The 21,225-nt window shown below is 36.3% G+C and overlaps 1 protein-coding gene across 6 annotated transcripts in view; it reads right to left on the bottom strand.

Moving 5' to 3' along the window:
• The window catches only part of nrm (neuromusculin), a 593,812-nt gene that overhangs the window by 553,797 nt on the left and 18,790 nt on the right, over positions 1-21,225 (bottom strand). The window lies entirely within an intron of this gene.

Raw genomic sequence — 21,225 nt, forward strand, 5'->3', positions numbered from 1 at the left:
AATCCATATAGTCGGCTTATGGACAGTTGGACACGTGTCCATCTCTCTCTCTACGTATTTTTTTTTACACAAGAGACACAGCGTTGCAAAAAAAAAAAAATCCAACGCAGAGACTTACAGGTCACCCTTTCAGCTCCTCCTCGACGATAATCGCTTATGAAATATTTAATAAACAGCAACGGCGTTAACGAGCTTTACACAAAAAAGCAACCTATACAGAGCAATAGGCAGCAGGAAACGTACGCAGAAAGAGAAGGGCAATATTCGCTAAACCCGTTTAAATTAAATCTACGACTATGGAATTTCCAACTTCTAAACATTCGGCTACCACGCGATATCGCTATAAATTTAAAAAAAAAAACTTCAACCCCCTCCCTCTCTTCTCTTGGCCCCCTCGACTGCTTTAAAGTTTTTCCAAAACGAAGCTCACGTAAAATCGTCGCATCGCCCATACCCTAATCAAGTAGCTGTGTGGGAGGAGTGGAGGGAGGTTGGCTGCGGGATGACGACGATTATTTTTATTAATATTTTTTCATGCGCGGCTGTATTTTTATTGTTTTTGAGTTAATGTTCGCTTTATATTTTTACAGAAATTTCATAATGCGAGAGAGATACGGGGTGCTCTAAATTGAAAAAAAAAAAAACTTCTCTGGTATGATATTATTTTGAACTTTGGTACTTCTCAAAGAAACTGAATATCGTTCTTTTTCAGCTTCGTTAATTTCAGTGCTACAAATTGAGTTCTCATTTAACTTTTGGCATTCATATTTTGAATAATTTTTTGAATGAACCGGCCATTCGCGATCAAACACTAAATAGATTATTAGTTTTGAATTCAAATAATGTAAATTATTATTCACAAACAAAGGGTTCAATTTTTAAGCCCCCCCCCCCCCAAAAAAAAATACATTCATTATTAATATTCAGAATTTTTTACGAGTTTTCTCAATGAATCATTCGTGAAAACGAATGAATCTTTTTTCATCTTCCGTAATTTTGATTCGTCGAAAACTGAAGTTTCTTTTAAACTTAAAATCATAAGATTATGATTGAGTAATTTTCCTCATTCATACCGAGTGAATAGTTCGTGAACGAAAATCATATTTTCCAACCAAAATTGAGTAGCTAACTGCTAAATATTTGTCAAACCAATATTACTCTTTTTGATTATTTTTTTAAAATTCGATTTAAAAAGCGACTGAATCCAATTCAATGTTAACTCTGAATCAAAAATCAGGCTTTACAAATTTGACCAAATGAATCGTTCGGGACAACTGAAAAATTCTTCAAACTCTCAAAATATCTCATTTATTTATAAATCTTACAAATGGTTCAGAATGAATTGATTTTTAAAATTTTACATACAATTAGGTAAAATTCTGTAATGGTGATCTGAAGGGGGGGGGGGGGTAGTGAAAAATCGTTGTGAAAAACCCACAAGATGTGAATATTTTTCATCTATTTTTTTTTCAATCATTTTTACTCCTCAAAGCCTTACTCTTGAAAGATGTCTGAAAAATTGAATCAATTTTTTGTGATTCTAATGACTCAAAACTATTCAAATCATCTTCACATCTCAGTTGCATAACAAATTTTCAAACAATTGAATCATTTTCAGACCAAATCAAATGAATCATTCGCGAACGACTTTTTCACTTCAATTTTCATAAAATGGAATAATTTCTGAACGATTGATTCATTTTTTTCAAAATTTTGTTGGATGAATCGTTTCACGAACGACTGGACCTATATTCCTGAACTTTCACAACGTGAATCATTCGCGAACGATGGGACCAAATGTGTATTGAGATATAATTTTCTTCAAATTTGTACTAAAATGATTATTTCAAGGAAGGATCAAACCTTTTTTCAAGTTTTTTTCCAAATGATTCTAGAACAAAATGTCTTCCAATTTATTACTTGGAAATCGTTCCTGAATGATTTATTTTTCAAATTGGGCGAGGTGAATCGTTCATGAACGACTGGAACATTTGTCAGATTTTCTTCATCCATAAATCATTAGCAAACAACAAAATTATTTTCTATTTCACCGGATGAATGAATTTTGACAAACTACATACATCATTTTCAGATCTCGATAAAATGAATCATTCACGAACGACTAATTTATTTCTCAGACTTCCATAAAATTAAATCAAACCAATAACGAACCACAGACTCATATTATCAAATTTTGCACAATTAATTATTCATACCTGACTGAAACTTTTCTCGAACTTGAAAAATATGAATCATTTGCGAACGACTAAACTTCATAGCATAGCGAAAGATGACATTAATTTTTTCAAATTATTTCCCATTTAATCATTTTTTTTCATTGAGTTCTGCCAAACGATTCTCAATCTCAATCTTTGTCTTTCATTTTCCTTTCTGTGAACCGTTCACGAACGATTAAATCACATTTCAGACTAATGCAACTCACACGAATCATTTCTAAACAAATAGAATATTTTTTCGAATCGAATTATACGTTAAAGATTGAATTATTTTTCAATCCAGATGAGGTGAATCGTTCACGACCGATTGAATCATTCTTGATCGTTCGTGAACGATTAATTTCTTTACAAGTTTTCGTTAAAAAAATATTTCATGAATGATTAAATAATTTTTTAGAATTTTAATCGGATGAATCATTCATAAAACCACAGTCAATTGAATAATTTTCGAAACTCTTCACTAGAATCATTCACGAACGACTTTCTTTCTGAACACAAGGACTACTTTTAAAAATTGAATCACATTCGAGCGATTAAATTATTACTTTACTGACCTCCAACCATGTGGTCATTTGAAGACGATTGAATCATTTTTCAACTTTGATCAAGTGAATCGTTCACGAACGAATGTCTTCAAAATTTACATTCCTGAGCATTCAAACTCAATTATTCTTTTCGAACTCTTATCAGATCCTCAGACAAAGCCTTCACAAAATCACAATCAATTGCTGAATCATTTTTTAAACTCTTGACGAGAATCATTCGCGAACGAATTTATGTCTGAACAGATGAACCATGTTTTAGAATCGAATTTTAATCAAACGACTAAGCAAGTGAATCACCTTTCTGGTCCCAAGCGAAGTTCGGCATTTGCGAACGACTGAATCTTTTTTAAAAATTGATGAAATTATAGTGAATCGTTCACGAACGATTGATATATTTCTCGAAAATTACATACCTGATTACCTATTCGCAAACGATTTTTTACTCAAACTTTCTTTTCCAATTCCTAGAGCAATTTTTCAAATCTGAATCAAACAAATAATTTTCAAAACTCATGATATGAATCATTCGCGAACGAGTACACATAATTTTTTTCTTCTATTATGTATGAAAAGAAGAGCTAAATATTGAAGAGCAAAAACTGAAATTTCACCCTAAGGTTACCAAAAAAGGCACCCTATCTTGAAAAGAATCCACAGGATATCTCCAAAAAAAAAACACTCCTCGCTGCACATTTTTCGCTTAATTTTCTCCCTGATTCTTCACACTCTCGTCACTTCCACATAATAAGTATTTTCTCACAACAACATAACAGTACCAAAACCCCCCCTGCTGGCTCCTATCCTCCTCTCTCATTGGCTTCATTCGTCAAAAAAAAAACCATACTAATTTTACAACCCTTATCGTGTTCAGCATTAGGTACACCTTTGTCTTACCATACACGTCTGCACAATTCACGCATATCACGAACAATTCGACACGGTACGCGGTTTAATTTATAAACACACGTTTTCTCGATACGGTATTCATTGCAATTGACGTTTTACTTCATAGTACGTATATACGTATAGTTCGTACAATACATAAGTGTACACACCAGCAGGTTATTTCGCTACCCTTATATACTCGTATTGCGGCAGCTAAAGTTCAGTTCACCACTCTCTCTGCTTGCCCCGACAGCTTGGCTGCTCGTCGTTCGCTTCTTGCACGCACCAGGGAAACCCTACGAGCACTTACGTAACACGAGGTAGTACAAGGAGTAAATCTGTCCTCCTCTTTCGCCTCCACTCCGGCAGCCAGCGCATTTATTCTTAATTGAAAACCAAACTCGTCAATTTTAATAAGCGCTTAACGAGTTGTTTTCATTTCTATAGAGTACGACAACACAACGCAATCGTAACCCGCACTAAAGTACATACGACATGAAACTTACCTTACCATATGTACACATCGAAATACACCCTCGCAAATACACATACCAACTATACAAGTACATTTATAGAATGTTATAATACCTATCATACGTACGTACGTAGGTCTGTCGTACATTTAATACATACACGCACACGTCCGAAATAAACATCGTAAAAAGCCATATCGCCGTCGTCGTTGGTAGATTTTTTTACGACATAATTCAAACGCTACCAGCCACACAGTCAAGTCCTCCAATTTCCATCTCACGTTAGTATCGAACCCTTCAACTTGACCCCTTTTTTTTCTCAACTGTCCATCGTACCCTACATAATACAAGAGAGCAGCGACGAGACGCGACGCGAGTCCAAATCTCTTCAACGCACTCGAGCAGACCAGACGCGTGTCCGAGACTCTATCTGCCTTCTTTCAGGTACAATCGAGCGTATAACCCCATCTAGATGCACTTTTTTATTGCGCGCTAGTTTTCAAAAAAAAAAGAGAGGAAATTTCCATCCGTAATATTGGATAAGGTCTCATCCACAATAATATGGGAGATGGGAGCAGAGACGTAAAAACTTGACTCAAGAACACCCTAAGGATATAAGATGATTAAACGCGGATGGGTTACGTTAACGCGTAAACAAAATACACGTCCATACTATTTTTCGTGTCGTATACCCCTAAGGTCCTCCCCCTCTCCCTCTCCCCTTCCAGCACATGATTCTGGACAATCGAGCGAAAAAAACCCAACCTCGTGTATAGAAATTAAAAAAGAATTATTGCGTAATACTCCACCCAACAAGCTTTTTATTCCCTTCTTCGCCCTTATATGTACAAAATAAACGACATAGGTACCTTCGTCTGGTATTTTTTTTCCACGCATACTTTCACCCCTTCCGGCAAAAGCTGTACACTTTTCCGATATAAATAGCGTAGAGCGAGCAGCATTTCCTCATATCGATGCAACGACGACGACGACGACGACGACGACAACAACGACCATTTTATCATGGGGTGTGTACCTTGTCCTATGGTTCAACGTAGTACACATAGATTCGCCAACAATACAGAGCGTATATAGGTAGGAATTATATCTACAAAGGAGGCTATCAATACTTTATCACGACCTTGGCACACCTCGTATACATCGTTTGCCATTAAATACCTATATGCCGCCAAACTTTTCCGTTCATCGTGCCGGAAAATTATCGAACCGTGCTCCATTCCAAAGCACAGACAACGTGAACGACAGAAAAAAGAGCCTTTTTTCTCCGAATATTACGAGCTTATATACCTCGAATGGTGGAATGCGAAACAATGAGAAGAATTCTTTCCGGGTTCCGAAACCGCTAATCCCTTCGATTTGATACTTTTTTAGCTTATTTTTTCGACTGAGCTGCGATTGTCGAGAGATCGAATCATTTTAATGCAAAAGTAACCCCGGAATCGAGATCAGCGTCGTCGAAAACCTAGAAATCGATATGCTGGATGATTTTTTTCACCAATTTTTCAACCCTTTAGATTACATTTCAACCCCTCCCCTTTCCCCCAAAATGTTTCACCAAAACACCGAATTATTCGAGTGCAAAAATAACCCCGGAATCGGATTCATCATCGTCGAAAAGCTAGCAGTCGATATGAGGGATGATTTTTTTTATCAATTTTACAATCCCTTTCCCCTTATTTCCCCCACCCATCACCCGATAAAATGCATTACCCAAGAGAAAGAATAGTTTGAATGAAAAAGTAAACTCAAAATTTGAATCAACCAAGTCTTAAACGTAGTAATTGATACACTCCTTGAAGATTTTTCATCAACTGGACAACCCCTTGCTCTAATTTTCCCCCACCTAAAATCCATTACCGGAAGAACAAACCGTTTGAACGTAAAAATGACCTCAGAATAGAAATCAGCGAGCTTGAAAACCTAGTAATCGATATACGACAAGATTATTTATCAATTTTCAACCCTTGACCCTTATTTCACATCCTCTCCTTTTCATCCAAGTGTGCTACCAAAAGAACGAATCATCTGAATGCAAAAATAACCCCAGAATCTAGATCAGCGTCGTCGAAAACCTAGCCATCGATATGACGGATGACTTTTTATCAATTTTACAACCCCTTTCCCCTTATTTCCCCCAACCCTCGCTCGATAAAATGCATTACCCAAGTGAAAGAGTAAGTAGAATGAAAGTAAACTCAAAATTGGAATCAGCAAGGTCTAAAACGTAGTAATTGATATACTTGAAGATTTTTCATAAACTAAGAAACCCTTGGCTCTAATCCCCCACCACCTCAAATCCATTACCAGAGGAACAAACCGTTTGAACGTGGAAATGACCTCAGAATCGGTATCAGCGAGCTTGAAAACCTAGTAATCGATATACGACAAGATAATTTATCAATTTTCAACCCTTAACCCTTATTTCACCCCCTCTCCTTCCCTTCCGAGCGTGCTATCGAAAGAACGAATCACCTGAACGCAGAAATAACCCCAGAATCGGGATCAGCGTCGTCGAAAACCTAGGAATGGATACGTGGCATCATTTTTTATCAATTTTACAACCCCTCCCCCTTATCCCCCTCCCCACCTAACCCAAAAAATGCTTTAAACAAAAGAAAGAGTAATTTGAATGAAAAAGTAAATTCGAAAATTGAAATCAGCAAATTCTAAAACGAGATAATCATTACACTTACGTCATAATTTTATATCAACTTGACAACCCTTGGCCCCAATCCTCCTCCTCTCCCCACTCCAATCCCATTATCGAGAGAACGAACCGCTGGAAAGCAAAAATAACCTCAGAGATGGATTCAGAGAGGTCGAAAACTTAGAAATCTATATACAGGATAATTTTTTTTATCAATTTTTCAACCTCAACCCGTATTTTACCCCCTCTCCATTTTCTTCCAAACATGTTACCAAAAGAACGAATCGTCTGAATGCAAAAATCTCTTCAAAATCGGGATCAGCATCGCCAAAAACCTAGTAATCGATATGTTGGAAGATTTTTAATCATTTTAACAACCCTTCCCTTTCACCCCTCCCTGGTCCCCCACCACCGTGAAACGTATTATCGAGAGAACAACTCATTTGAACGAAAGCATGATTTCGAAATTGGAACCAGCGACAACATCGAAAATAACTGAAGATGAAAAACAGAGAAACTTGGACTGGAAAAATTTCACCCCCTGTGGAAGGGTGGAAAAAGGAGGATGAAAGTAAACCAGTGATAAAAACCCTTGCGACATATCGATTGCTTGGATATCGAGTACGTTCGATTCGAATTCGAGGTCGTTTTCGATCACCACAGAGCGAATTTTTTCCTACACTCGCGTTAGATTTTTTATAAATTCCACGAAGACGCGATTTGGTTAGTTAAGCCTTCTGTAATGGACGTATTTAGGTACCCTTTTAAATTCGCATTTTTCGTAGCATAACGACTTCGGAACTACATAAACGTATCCGCCAAATCCTTATACTGCGGCAATAAAATAACCTTTTTATAATATCCATCCCCCCTCCTCCCCCCTCTCCATAAACGTTCTGTACGAAACCCAAAAGCGATAAAAAAAATTGGCAAATTATCGACAATTATAGCGTCGAATATTGGTAGGAATTTTAGACGGTCATCGTTTTCGCATGTTTATTACAAATTGCCTGGTCGTTAAGGGGGTGGTAATTAGGTACTATTACTTGAAGTAATCCATACATGACCGCTATACACGGACAAAGGTGAGGTGTAGGCACACCCCCCCCCCCCATTGAACGATGGTTTTCGACAACAGTCGTTCATGCATCGAAGTACTTAATTTTCGTGGTTTGGAGTATCATTAACGCGACTTAGTCGGCTCTCAAGTCGACAATGGGTATAATATTTTTATCGCCTAAATCGAGTCAATTAATCCGCCATTAGTAGTTAGCCTTTGTGTGGGCGAAAACTATGGCGTGTCGGGTTGATAAGATGATTATCGATTAGTATTAAAGGCAATGCGGATGGGATGGTTGGATTGACCACGGCCAATAGTATTTTGCAGCGATCGAAGTCGGTTGAACTTTTACGAGGTTGAAAAAATTCTAATTTTGGGCTAGAACTAATTTCATATCTAATAATAGGGAAAAATTATGTTTTTTTTCGACTCTAGTTTAAGATTCAGAGATGGACCCAGGACAAATCCATCAAATCTGATTTTCTCACTTCCAAACAAATTCTCCAAACATCAAAAAGTTTAAAAATTGGTTCCTTTATACTATCCTCATTTTTATTAGCTTCGTACACACTGAAAAAAAAATACCATCAAACACAACGACCCCTCCCCTCTACCACCCAGATACACTCATTTATCTACCACTGCACCGTGCAGTAGTGACGCAAAACGTCATAAATTTCACGCTTCTGTTATCTTGTATCTTTTCATCGATGGTACATCGGTGTCCTCGAGCCAGCATCGGTAACGTGGAAAAAAAATTTATACACGAGGACTTGGCAATATTTTTGTAACTTTTTACGATAAATCAATCGTTCGCCTCATCCCTTCCGCGCTCATTGCGGAGGTAATAATTAATGATGGAAATTAATTTCTCTTTTTTACCACCCCGACTTCGCTCTTCGCAGCATCTGGTCTCTTCTTCGAGCGAGAAATTATCGCGCCAGTGACGCAGGCCGGCGTCTAAACCATCGTATCCGTCAATCGATGAAATATTGCGGAGAATTTTTCGCCTCCTAGTTTAACAACGTGCCGAGCTCCTGGCGCAAACCTCTTCTGATCGTTCGAGTCGATCATTTTTCGAATTCTTCTCGCATATTGCACATTTTCATATGTACTTCGTAGGTCTAGGTACTCGTTTAAAATACGATTTTGGCATCGGACCAGTCTGCCTCTTCGCTGTATGCAGCACGTTGCAATTGCGTGAAATTACGAAAATGCAGCATCGATCTAAATTTGAAATCTCGTCGTAGAGTTGCATAACTTTTCGCATTCGCATGTTTCTCCGGGGGCGAAACATCGTATTCTTCGCGGTTTTGGGGCGAACTCGAGCTCGAGCACACAGCTTTTCAACGTCACTCGTCATCCTCATCGCGTCGTTCAAATATCCGTTTATTTTTAAGCCTGTCACGAGACGTGTATTCGTCTCTGGCATATACGAGTATATGAACGACGACGAGATACACATATAAGCGCATATGGAACGCGCTACGCCATCCACGTATGTACCTTGTATATCGTATGATTTGATAAATGGAATCTTAATTCGTTTAATTAAACCGATTCATTCGTTACGTATAAGGAAAAAGTCAACGTGCAGCGAGTTCGCAGGAGTCTTTCTCAACGAGTCGACAAGAAGGCACGTTGTCGTCGTTATTGTCACTGTACAATATAAACCCAACGTATATCCGAAGATGTTATACAGGGTGTCCCATGGAACTACTGGAATATTTCAAATTTTAGGACAGCTGAGAAACTACTTTCCCTCATTTTTTTTTTCAAAATTTTGAGGCCACGAATTCCAGCCTCTCCTCACCAGAAAATGTTCAGTTGGTTCGGTTGGTTTTTTGACTCAAAATAAATTAGGCTTTCGCGTGATGAAATTGATTTTTGAGTGTATTTGAAAGATTTTGAGCCCAGAATTCGGTGATGATTTTTGGAATTTTTGAGAACGACCAAATCAAGCTGGTTTTTTATTGGATGCCCAAAAAAGTTGTGACGAAAATTTAGGATTTTCTGCCGGAATTTTGAGACATTTTCAAAGGTCAAGTGACACGTTTTTCAAAAACTTCGAAAATTATGGACCAATTTTGGACTTGAAATTTTACAAAAGTGCTCAGTAAAAGTTCTGATGGAAAATTTCAAGTTTGAGCCAAAATTTTAAGCTATTCTGATAAGTCACATGACACCTTTTTCAAAAATTTCAAAAATCATGGCCCAATTTTGGGCTCAAAATTCTACAGAAATGTTCAAAAAACATTTCTGTTGAAATATTTGAGCTTCTTACAAAATTTCAACTCATTTAAATACTTATGTAGTTTACATGACACTTTTTCGAAAATCAAAAAAATCATGACATAATTTTGGGCCAAAATTTTAACTTTTGTTATATTTTTAAAAAAACCTCATGCGAGTCCTAAAAATGAGTTGAAATTTCAAGAAAAAATCAAAAATTCATCTCGAAACTTTTTTCAGGTATTTTTTGAAAAATTTTGAACCCAAACTCAGGTCATAATTTTTGGGATTATTGAAAAAGTGTCGATTAAATCGGGTTACACTTTCAAAAGAAAATCAAAAATTCTTCCCATCAAAGCTTTTTTTCAGCTTTTTGGAAGAACTGCAGCTTTTTCTTTAGTCTTTTATGAATATCTCAAAAATCATGACCTAATAAATTTGCGCTCAAATCCTTCAAAAATGATCAAAAAAAGTTCTGATCGAAAATTTCGACTCTCAGCCAAAGTTTTAACCCATTTTGATGAGTCATATAACCCCTTTTTCAAAAAATCCTAAAAATGATTTTGGGCTAAAAGTTACGTTTTTGGGGGTTTTTTGAAAAAATGCCATGAGACCAATCAAAATGGGTCACAATTTCAAGAGAAAATCAAAAATTCTTCTCATCAGAACTTTTTTGAGCATTTTTGAAAAATTACAACTTCAAATATTTTGATCTTTTCAAAAAATCCCATGAAAAATGATCAAATTTTGAACCCAAGGACTTCAAAAATGCTCAAAAAATATTTTCATCAAAATACTTGAATTTCTCGTTCCATCCCTCTCTTTTTTGTGCAACTCTAAAAATTCCAAAAAAAAACCTTTTTTTCGCATTTTGGACTCTCATATTTATCTACCAAAAAACAACTGTTTTTTCACTCTGTAAAAATGCTGTTCAAATTCGATTTGTAGAACATTTTTTGGCAGTAGAACTGTGGACGAATACTTAGAGGTTCCTGTATGAAATTTTTCGCTCGTTCATTTGAATTCATTCAGCCACCACTAAAACTCCTACTTCTTACTTTTGAGAAGAGACCAAAGCTGAATCAAAAAACAGTTTTAATAGAAATTTTTGATTTCTTGCCAAGTTTTTAAATCAATTTGCATAGGTCGAGTGACACCTTTTTCAAACACCCCGAAAATCATGACCCAAATTTGGCTCAACATTCTTCAAAAATTCTCTCATTGAAAATTTTCACTTTCAGTCAAAATTTTAAACCATTTTGATATAAGTGAGTCTCAATAAACCTTCATCAAAAACCCCAAAAATTATGACCTTATTTGATCTCAAAATTCTTCAAAAATTGCCAAAAATTATTTTCGTCAAAAGTTTTGAGTTTTTCGTGAAATTTCAACTTATTTTGATAGATCACGTGACACTTTTTCGAAAATCCAAGAAATCACGACTTAATTTTGGCTCAAAATTCTGATTTTTAGAATTCATGAAAAGTACGTCACACGACTAATTAAAATAGGTTACAATTTCAAGAGAAATTCAAAAATTCTTCCCACTATACCTTTTGTAGCATTTTTTCAAAAAAGCAGCTTCGAAGTTTTGAAAATCCTGAAAATCATGAACTAATTCTGAGCTTAAATCCTTCGAAAATGCCCGAAAAACATTTTCTCGAAATATTAAACATTTCTCACGGCACCTCCTACCTTTTGTGCAACTGTGAAAATCCAAAATACTTTTTTTTTCACATTTTTAATTCCACATTCATACAAAAAGCAAACGGAATTTTTTGCTCCTCAAAAACCCCATCCAAATTCGATTTCTAAGTCACTTTTTGCCAATTGAACCACAGACTAATATATATTCCTGTCTCAAATTTTCGACTTGTATATATTTGGACCCATTTAGCCATCACTGAGGCAACCACTTCTCCAAAATCTTGAGAAAAAAAACATCCAAAAACAACTCACCTCAGCTAGTAAGCATTTTTATCAAATTTTCGATACGACACCCTGTATAAAACACACCGAATGCGCAGCATAGGTACCCTGTATACGAGTATTCATAAATCTTTCTTATACGACGATGGATACGATATTTTTCATATACGAATTTAATCAATGCGCGTTGACTCGTGTATGTATACGTAATGTCGTAATGTACGACTCTAATATGGGTAGGCAGAGGTATGGCATACACTAGGTAAGGCATCGTCAAGTTTACAAAGAAATGTATCTCTCCCAAGTCCCATGTACTACGTTACAATCCACTCGTATAGTCATACGCATAGGCGCGAGCCTGATCCCGACATCGCCACCGCCCCACAGCCGGACAATAAATCACGGTTGACGAGCCAAAGTATAAGAACTCGCAATCTCTTTCGTTCGTTCTCTCTCTCATACTTCTTATATAGGTACAAGTTCCAAATACGGTACATCTACATGGGCAGTTTTTATATCTATATCCTCGGTTCCGTTCCGTTTTATAAGACTACTAACTATAAGTGTATTTATACAAATACTATTCGAAAGTGTATAGCGACTAGCGAGGTACGACAATATGTTACGAATTAAGTAGCATAGAAGCATAGCATGCATGTATAATAAATTGCAGAACACGCAGACTTGTATGTCTTTGATCATCGTACGAGTAGTTAAAGTAATAAAGAACCATCGGAGGTACCTCGCTACCTCCAAAGTCCTATACACCGACAACACCTACGCGTGTTTACCATAAATATTATAAGCATTAGGTACTTATACATTGTAGTACATTTCGTCCTCGTTGACGTATTAATTTCGGTCGCACGAGGGCGCCTTTATGCATGTACCTGCGGTGTTTACTAGTCTGAAGCACATAGGTATTATAATTTATAAGTTATTGAACCGACGAGTTGAGGTTATGAATAAGGCTTCTGTGTGTGGTTGTCACATTTCATCAACATTTTTATCAATGTTTTTTGGAATAAAATTCTTCGAAAATATTACGTAAGTTGGATTTTCTGTACAACTAATTTAATGGTTGCTTAGTGCTTACTGCTTACCCATGTATCAATTTTCGCTCAGGTACGAACATTTGTAAGGAAAAAATCAACACTCACCTGAAACAAGAAAACAAAATACATGGTAAATTTTAGTACACACAATTGCTAATCATCTAAAAATTCATGAAAATTAAAAAAAAAGGTGAAAAAATTATGGCACGACGGGTGTCTGAAATGTTTCAATTTGTAGGAGAGGGGAGGAGGAGTTTACATCAGAAATTTTAAGGGCTCAAATATTTCCCAAAGAGGGCCACAAAAAATGGAAAAAAATTATATTTAAAATTGAGCAAAAAAAAATAAATGGGGTACAAAGTTGAACCAGAGCTTTATCAGCAATTTTGGCAAAACAAAAAAAATGAGGCCTTTTAGACTTCTTATTCCAGTGTAAGACAGAAAACGGGACTTCTTAACGAGAAATTTCAGAACAAATAGGATTTTTTCGATATTTAAAGAAGAAATCAATACTTTTTGGATGCGATTGGCACAAAGAACTGAGATTTCTCAAGAATTTTGGCAAAAATAAGGACATTTTTTTGACAACTTTGGTTTTAAAAAAAATGGGTCTTTTTGACAATTTCGACCGAAAAACAGGACCTTTTTCAGCAGGCTTAGGCTTCTTCGGCAATTTTGAAGAAAAAAAGATTTCGATAATTTTTAACAAAAAGTGAGGCTTTTGTGAGAAATTCAAACATTTTGACGAAAATGTTTTTTCAAAATGGGTTATGATTTTTGGGATTTTTGAAAAAGCTGTTATATGACTCATTAAAATGAGTTACAAAGTCAAACTTCTCTGTAAAATCTTTTTTTGAGCATTTTTGAAGGATTTGGGTGGAAGTTCTAGTTCGTAATTTTTGAGATTTGAAAAAAAAAAAACAAATAAAAAGCTGCAATTCTTTAAAAAAGCTTTCTGATGGGAAGAATTATTATTCATTAAAATTCGTCAAAAAAATGCCCGAATAAAGTTTTGAGGTAAATTTATGATTTTCTCTCGCAATTTTAATACATATTTATAAGTTGCATGAGGTTTTTCAAAAAATTCCAAAAAACGAAATTTTAGTCCAAAATTATGCCATCACATTTTTGGATTTTTGAAAAAGTGTCTAAAATTTCGCAGAAAATTCAAATATTTCAATAAAAATATTTGTTGAGCGCTTTTGAAGAATTTTGAACTTACAATTGGCTCATCATTTTTGGAGTTTTTGAAAAACGTGTCACGTGACTTTTGAAACTTTTTCAAAATTTTGACAGAAAATCAAAAATTCTCGTCACAATATTTTTTTTGGCCATTAAAAAAAATCGGCTTCAAATTTGATCATCTTCAAAAATTCTAAAAATTATATAACCGAATTCTGGGCTCAAAATCTTTCAAACACGCTCAAAAAACATTTCAATCGAAAAATTTCAATTTCTCGACCACGAAAATATAATTTATTTTGAGTGGTTGCAAAATCATATTTAAATTGGAGAGCTGAACGACAAAATTTTTACAAATTTAGGCAAAATATAGGATTTTGCCCCCCTCCCCCCCAAAAAAAGAAAAAAACAAGACTGCATTCTAAGACAGTTTAGTCAAGAATCAATATTTTTCGGATGTTTTGGCAAAAAATCAAGAATTTCTCAGAAATTTTGTTGAAAAAAAATGGAATTTTCTGACAACTTTTTCAAAAAAAAACAACAACAACATTTTTGGTAATAGGTAATGAAACTTTGACACAATTTTACCAAAATTAAAACATTTCCACAATTTTGGCAAGGAATGTGACGTATTCAAAGTTGAAAAAAGGAGCACTGATTGACAATTTCAGCAAAAACAGAGGCTTTCTGATAATTTTGGCAAAAATGGACTTTCTCACATTTTGACACAAAAATGGGCCTTATTTTGACAATATTTCCAACAAAACTTTTCATTTTGGTGAAATACAGAAATTTTTTTGGCATTTTCATTAGAAAAATGGGGGGTTTTTCCAAGCAATTTTGATCAAAACTCATCTTCTACCGAATGTATTGGCAAAAAATCATGACTTTCTTAGAGCTTCGAGATAACCACCTCTTCCGCCACATAAATTTTTGATGGCGCTGAATTCAAATTAACATTCAGTTTTCAGATTCGAACCTTCTGTTGAAAAATTGATTTAAGCAAATGCAAAAAGGCGTTGACCAAAATTATTTCTCGCTATCGTGATCGAATATGCCCACCCTTACACACAAACATTTCACAATACCTGCTGCAAGAAAATGAAAATTGAAAGCTTCCGGTTTCAATTTCACTTCGAGAATAGAGTAACAACACCTCCACATTCGTCGTCTGCTCTACATAAATAGGTAAATCAAACGCGCGAAATTTTCAAAGAAGCAAATTGTATACCTGGTTGATTCGAGAAGGGCACCGTAGGTACAACAGAGAATGGATGATTGTTGCTTTACATGTAGACGTGTTTTAGGTCGACGAAGCAAAGGCTATGGCGAGGTTGTAAATTGTGAAAATTTAATTTACATATCGTTTGACGGGTGTCCAGCTTCATGCTGTGAGAATATGGGAGCTAACACGAAGATCGCTACATAAAGAGAGCACGAAACGAGGCTGAGGGGGTGACGGGCAGTCGAGCAGTCGGGCACAGGGCACATTAAGCTCGTGTTGTAAAATCTACTCTCCGTGGAAAGGTTGACTTTTGATCAGAGTAAATAAGGGGTGTGTATGTGCACTGTGTAGGTATAAAAGGTACCAACGTACATATTATAGTCGTAAATGAGACAACGACTGCTACACGATGACAACGCGACAACGATGCCTTTATACATTTTTTTTCTCTACGTGTGTGTGTCTTTTCCTTTTCAATTAAAAATCGAGTCGGGAAATTTGGCGAGAGCTCGTTAAAGAGAAGAGAGAAGAGCAAGATATAGGTACCTATGGTAACAGAGTAATATAAGAGCAAAAGAGACACATTTCGGTGCGGAATCGTCCTGCTCCGCGTACGCCTTTTAGGGTGTTTTTCCGCGTGTATGGGTATGGGACGTTTTTACCTTTTACGTCTACTCTACTACGAGGACGAGCATAGAGAAGAAAAAGGGGTGAATGCTGGATGAAGTTTTCAGTAATGATTAAAATTCTGCCAGAGTAACGCGCAATTAAAACAATGAAAGATTGTAAACGATATAATTCCGAGGCTGCTTTTCAGTCAACAATTTAAATTCGTAACCCTTAAAATTGGTTCGGTCTTTCGTCACTCGTGCTGCTTTGCTTTCGTTTGCTGCCCTGCCTCGTCTCTTATAGTATATCTTGTCGCAAATGCTGCTGCGAGCGAAGAGAAGAGAACTGAATTATCTTCTCACTGTCTCTGCTGTGTACGAAACTTGTTTCGCATTCTACAGCGCTATAGTCTTGATTACAGAATGGCAGTGTGTTTCTTCTTCGCCCGTTTTTGTACGACTATATTTTTGCCACTCGTTCTCGGAATTGTCTTTCAATTATATCGTCACACTTGGTGTAGCGAGCTCGTTGTTTTTCGAAAAACAAAAAATAAACCAACGATGACGTTTAATTTAGATGAAATGAAAAGCGAAGATTTCCTCGTCGCGTACAAACTCATATACCTTAAGCTGTGCCTCATTTATATGTATATGATGGAAAACTTTTTTTCTTTTTCAGTCCACCCCCAAAAGTTGTTACCGAGGATGAGAAAACCAGGCCATAAAATTGTCAGCCCCCTTGGTGAAAAATAAAGTAGTGTCGGTGAGCCCCCCCCCCTATAATTGAACTATACATAAATTAGGAAAAAATCGAAGTATCGGACAAAACTTTAAAAATTGTAAGCTTCGCAATTCCAACACCTCAGCAGTCATGTCTCTACTTGTGTAAAATACACTTATAAGACGTATTAAGTATACCAATTTTAGCTCCATATCTCCCACCATGACTGACCTGTGGATTAGAGGGGAGAGCTTTTTGCCAAATATCAGTCGTCAAAAAGTCCTATTTTTTGTCAAAATCGCTGAAACAATTGGTGGTTTGAATCGCTGAATGGGGCGGAAAATTCTTTTTCACAGATTTTTTTTACAAGTTGATTTTTGATAAAAAATGTAATTTAATTAATTTTTTTCCATTTGAACATGATTTTTTCTCATCATTATTCTAATTTTGATTTTTTAAAACTTTTTTTGTAATGAAATTTTCGTTTGGAGTGAAATATTTTTTGAAATGAGTGATTGTCTTCATCAGCATCGTATTCAGCGTGAAATTTCCTTTCAAATGAGACCTCTCCGACCTCTGTAGGTGGTCACAAAAAAATTGGTAAACAAAAACTTCCAAAAACTTTCAAAAGTGTTTTTTTCAAAAACTACTTTTTTAAACTCCGGACTTTTGAAAAGCCCTAAATTGGTCAAAAATGGACCAAATGAGCTGGTTGTGGTCTCATTCTAACCGGAATTTAATTCTCTATAAGAATCGGGTCTCAAGTCCATTTTGCTAATGTGGGCCCTTTCACCTTAAATTGACAAAATTTCAAATACCTGGGAAACACAATACACTAGGGAGAAGTAGATGTTGGTGGAAAGATTGCAAAGTTCCTGAGAGTCACTGGACGGATAAATAGGACCCTGAGAAGCAGTAAGGTGCGAAAAGAAACAATATTGAAGGTGTACAAAACCCTTGTAATACCGATGATGACTTGGGCGCTGAAGAAATCTGATAAAAGAAGAATAACAGCAGCGGAGATGAAATTCATGAGGAGAACGGCAGGGATGGCTCTCAGAGACAGAGTCCCATCCGAGAAAATTACAGCAGATCTCGGAGTGAAACCAGTCATGAAGAAGATAAAAAAAACTATAGGAAAGAGATTGAAGAAATCATGTCGAAAGGATGGAGGAAACAAGATCGCCAAAACAGGTTCTCCAATATACACCAAGGGGGAAAAGATGCAGAGGAAGACCAAGGAAGAAACTCACTGATACCTCAGGCTCATCCTCAGCAAGTTCCACACCATAGCAGACAGGTCAACAGGCCTACCGCTTATAAGGCAACGACAACAAAGACGTCTTAAAAGTGTGAATTTTTGCATAGCTGCTTAAAAAGACCTGCTTTTTGAAATTGTTGCATAAACATCCTGTTTTTTGCTTGTTTTGGCTATTTTTTTTTGGTCAAAATGTCGGAAAGTTCCATTTTGACCAAAATTATCAGGAAGTCTCAATTTTTGCTGAAATACATTTTTTTTTTGCCAAAAAATCTGGAAAAAATGATTTTTGGCCAAACCTCATTTTTCTGACAAAACTACAAGAAATTCTGTATTTTTCCCAATAAAAAGTTTTGTTTTTTGGCAACATTATCTAAAAGGCCCATTTTTGTGTTAAAATACTAGAAAGTCCATTTTTGCCAAAATTGTCAAAAAGTCTAAATTTTTTCCAAAGCTGTGAAAAAGTTACTTACCTATGCTTTTCTGAAGGACCAAGGGAGCGTTTTCCTTGAAAATCTAATTATTTAAAAGTACTCTGCCAAGAAATGAAATGTTTTCAAAAAATTTGTACAGATATCAATTTTGCAATTTTTGTAGAATTTTTTCGACTCCAAGGGGCTTTATACGAGTACTTACATAAAAGAGAACAAAAATCATTTGGGAGGCCAAGAGTGTACCGGTAGGTCGTGCGCCCGCAGCTACCACCATAAGTGGAAGTTGTGAGCCCATATACGTAGCACCGCGCAGCTCCATTAGCGGCGCGATCTAGCGGTGTAGTTCGTAGAAGCTTCACCGATCGGATGCTGTGAAAGCAGTATCAGTATGTTTTTCGTTAGCTTTGCTACACAACGTTGAGACTGAATACCTGCTATGCAGATGAGTAAGCTCAACTTAGGAACTTGTTTTTATTCTGTAGTAATCGTGTCTTTACTCATTCGCTTGTATATTTCGTGTAGTCGTAAATATGTTCTTAAAGAGCAGCGTAACATTGTGAAGCTGTCTCTGACTCACGTAATAAAGCGTCTTAAAGTACCTAAGGTATCAACTTATTTGTGTCGCGTTCGTTCTACGATCTCAGCAGCTGTACCTCAGCCTTGGCCTAGTAAAAGAGTGTTTCCCGACATTCTTCCCCCATCGGAGATAGCTACCCTTAATTTGTAACACCAAGTAGCATCTTCGATACATGTAGCAGTTAGTCCACCCTAGTGGATAGTGCGGTAACACCCCACACTACTACAAGAGAAAGATTTTTTCTTGAAACTGTGCTCATATAGAAAAATGCTGTCTATAAATGAAAAAATGTCAAAAAATTTCCACAGACACAAATTTTTCTTTATTTTTTTTATTTTTCTCCAAATGGGGGGGGGGGGAGCTCCATATACAAGAGAGCCAACATCATTCTGAGAGTGTAACGAAGGATTTTTCTGAATAGGGGTTTATGCAGAACATTTTTTATATTATGAACACATGAGGTAAGTATTTCCAAAAAATTCGCTCTGATTTTGATATATTCTTAAGGCTCCTTTCTAGAGGGTCAATATGGCTTGAAGAGCCGAAAAAAGTTTTTTTTTTTTTTTTTTGAAAAAGGCAATGTTCAGAAAAATTCTGATGCCAAAGCAAAGAATTTAAAGAAATTGAATTAAATTTTTTGTCAATTTTTTTCATCTTGCGGGGGAGGGGAGCTACCGGTGCCACTTTTTTGTAAATATGGGAAAAATCAAAAATGTCTCATCTGAGGTAACAAATTGAAGGGAGGGGTTGGAGATGGAAAATTCACACTTTGCAAAACAAGGCACGCCCCTACCTTACCAGTAACCACCTAACATCCTGCTCGTCAAAGGAACGAAAACCATTAAGCTTTTGTATTCGCCATTTAAAGTACCTGTGTTTTATCTTTCTAACTCATCAAACGCAGGTACAGATTGCAGAGGGTGCGTGATTTGCGTAGATTTACGAGCGCACACAGCAGAAAAAAAAGAAAGAAAGAAAAAAATAATACCTAAAAATATCCCATACCTCGACTCGTCGATATAGGCTCGTCGAATGCAATCCAGGTAGGGAAAATAAAACAAGAGAAAAACTAGTGGAAATTAAATAACTCGCGGATATGTATTTTTGTAGTAGGTAGTTTTTTTTCGTGTGTTTTTCTAAATCTGTCCGAATCACGCACATTAAAAGGTAATTTTTGTTTAATGAAGTTACTCTGTGTAGCCTGCCACGCCGCCGCCAGCTTTCCAGCAGGAAAACTTTTTCGTACGATATACCTGCTGTGTAGTAAATGATGGTGAAAAATATGTGTATTGTGTTATAAGGGTGACGAGAAATCGACGTGACTTCGTAGTTCGTATATAGCAACTTTTCCTACGTTCGTTTTGTGAAAAGTGTCCCTTATTGGCTTGTTTTGTTTCGTTGTTGAAAAGTTGCATCAAAGTGATAGGAAGTAAAGGTATACTACTATTCGATTGTTCGTAGGCGTTTTGTTTTGCTGGAAATTGAACCGTGAATTCGATTCGTATCGATTTTATAGCCAACTTTCAGGGTCGAAGCCTTTTGAAGTTGCTGCAGATATTACGGATTAATAATTTTCAGCGAATTGTGTCGCCCGGGCCCGGGTTTTTGTCGTTTTATCAGCTATCTATTTGATTATAATTGGGAAAGCATCGAACCGAGAGGATGAGCTGAAATGAGATTTTGCACCTGAAATGGAGATTTATTTGTGTTTTGCGTATAGTTGGATTTTTGTGTGAGCCGTTTGAATGATCAGATCATTAAAACTTTTACTAGAAATTTCATCTAGCCAGCTTCCGAGTACACGCTACGAGTAAACGAACGAAACCCTCTCAACATATCACGAAACAAGAAGCCATTATCAATTAAAAAAGAATCATCATTATACCGTATACAGCATGTACACTATTTTATAATTATAGTGCACGTAGTATACTCTCTCATCTCTCGCAGCCGTAAATGAAGATAAGAAAACCTCCACCACATCCACACCAATATTGGTGAGGTAGGAAAACGACCATATAGTTTGAAAACTCATTCCCATAGTGAGCTCTTCTCATCGCAGAAGTCAGAATTTATAAGAGGATGGTGCGATGGTGAACTAGGTCAAAATTTACGAGCACCGGAGAGTCGGTTGAT

The sequence above is a fragment of the Planococcus citri genome, chromosome 1 (assembly GCF_950023065.1).
Source record: "Planococcus citri chromosome 1, ihPlaCitr1.1, whole genome shotgun sequence".
Taxonomy (NCBI): Eukaryota; Metazoa; Arthropoda; class Insecta; order Hemiptera; family Pseudococcidae; genus Planococcus; species Planococcus citri.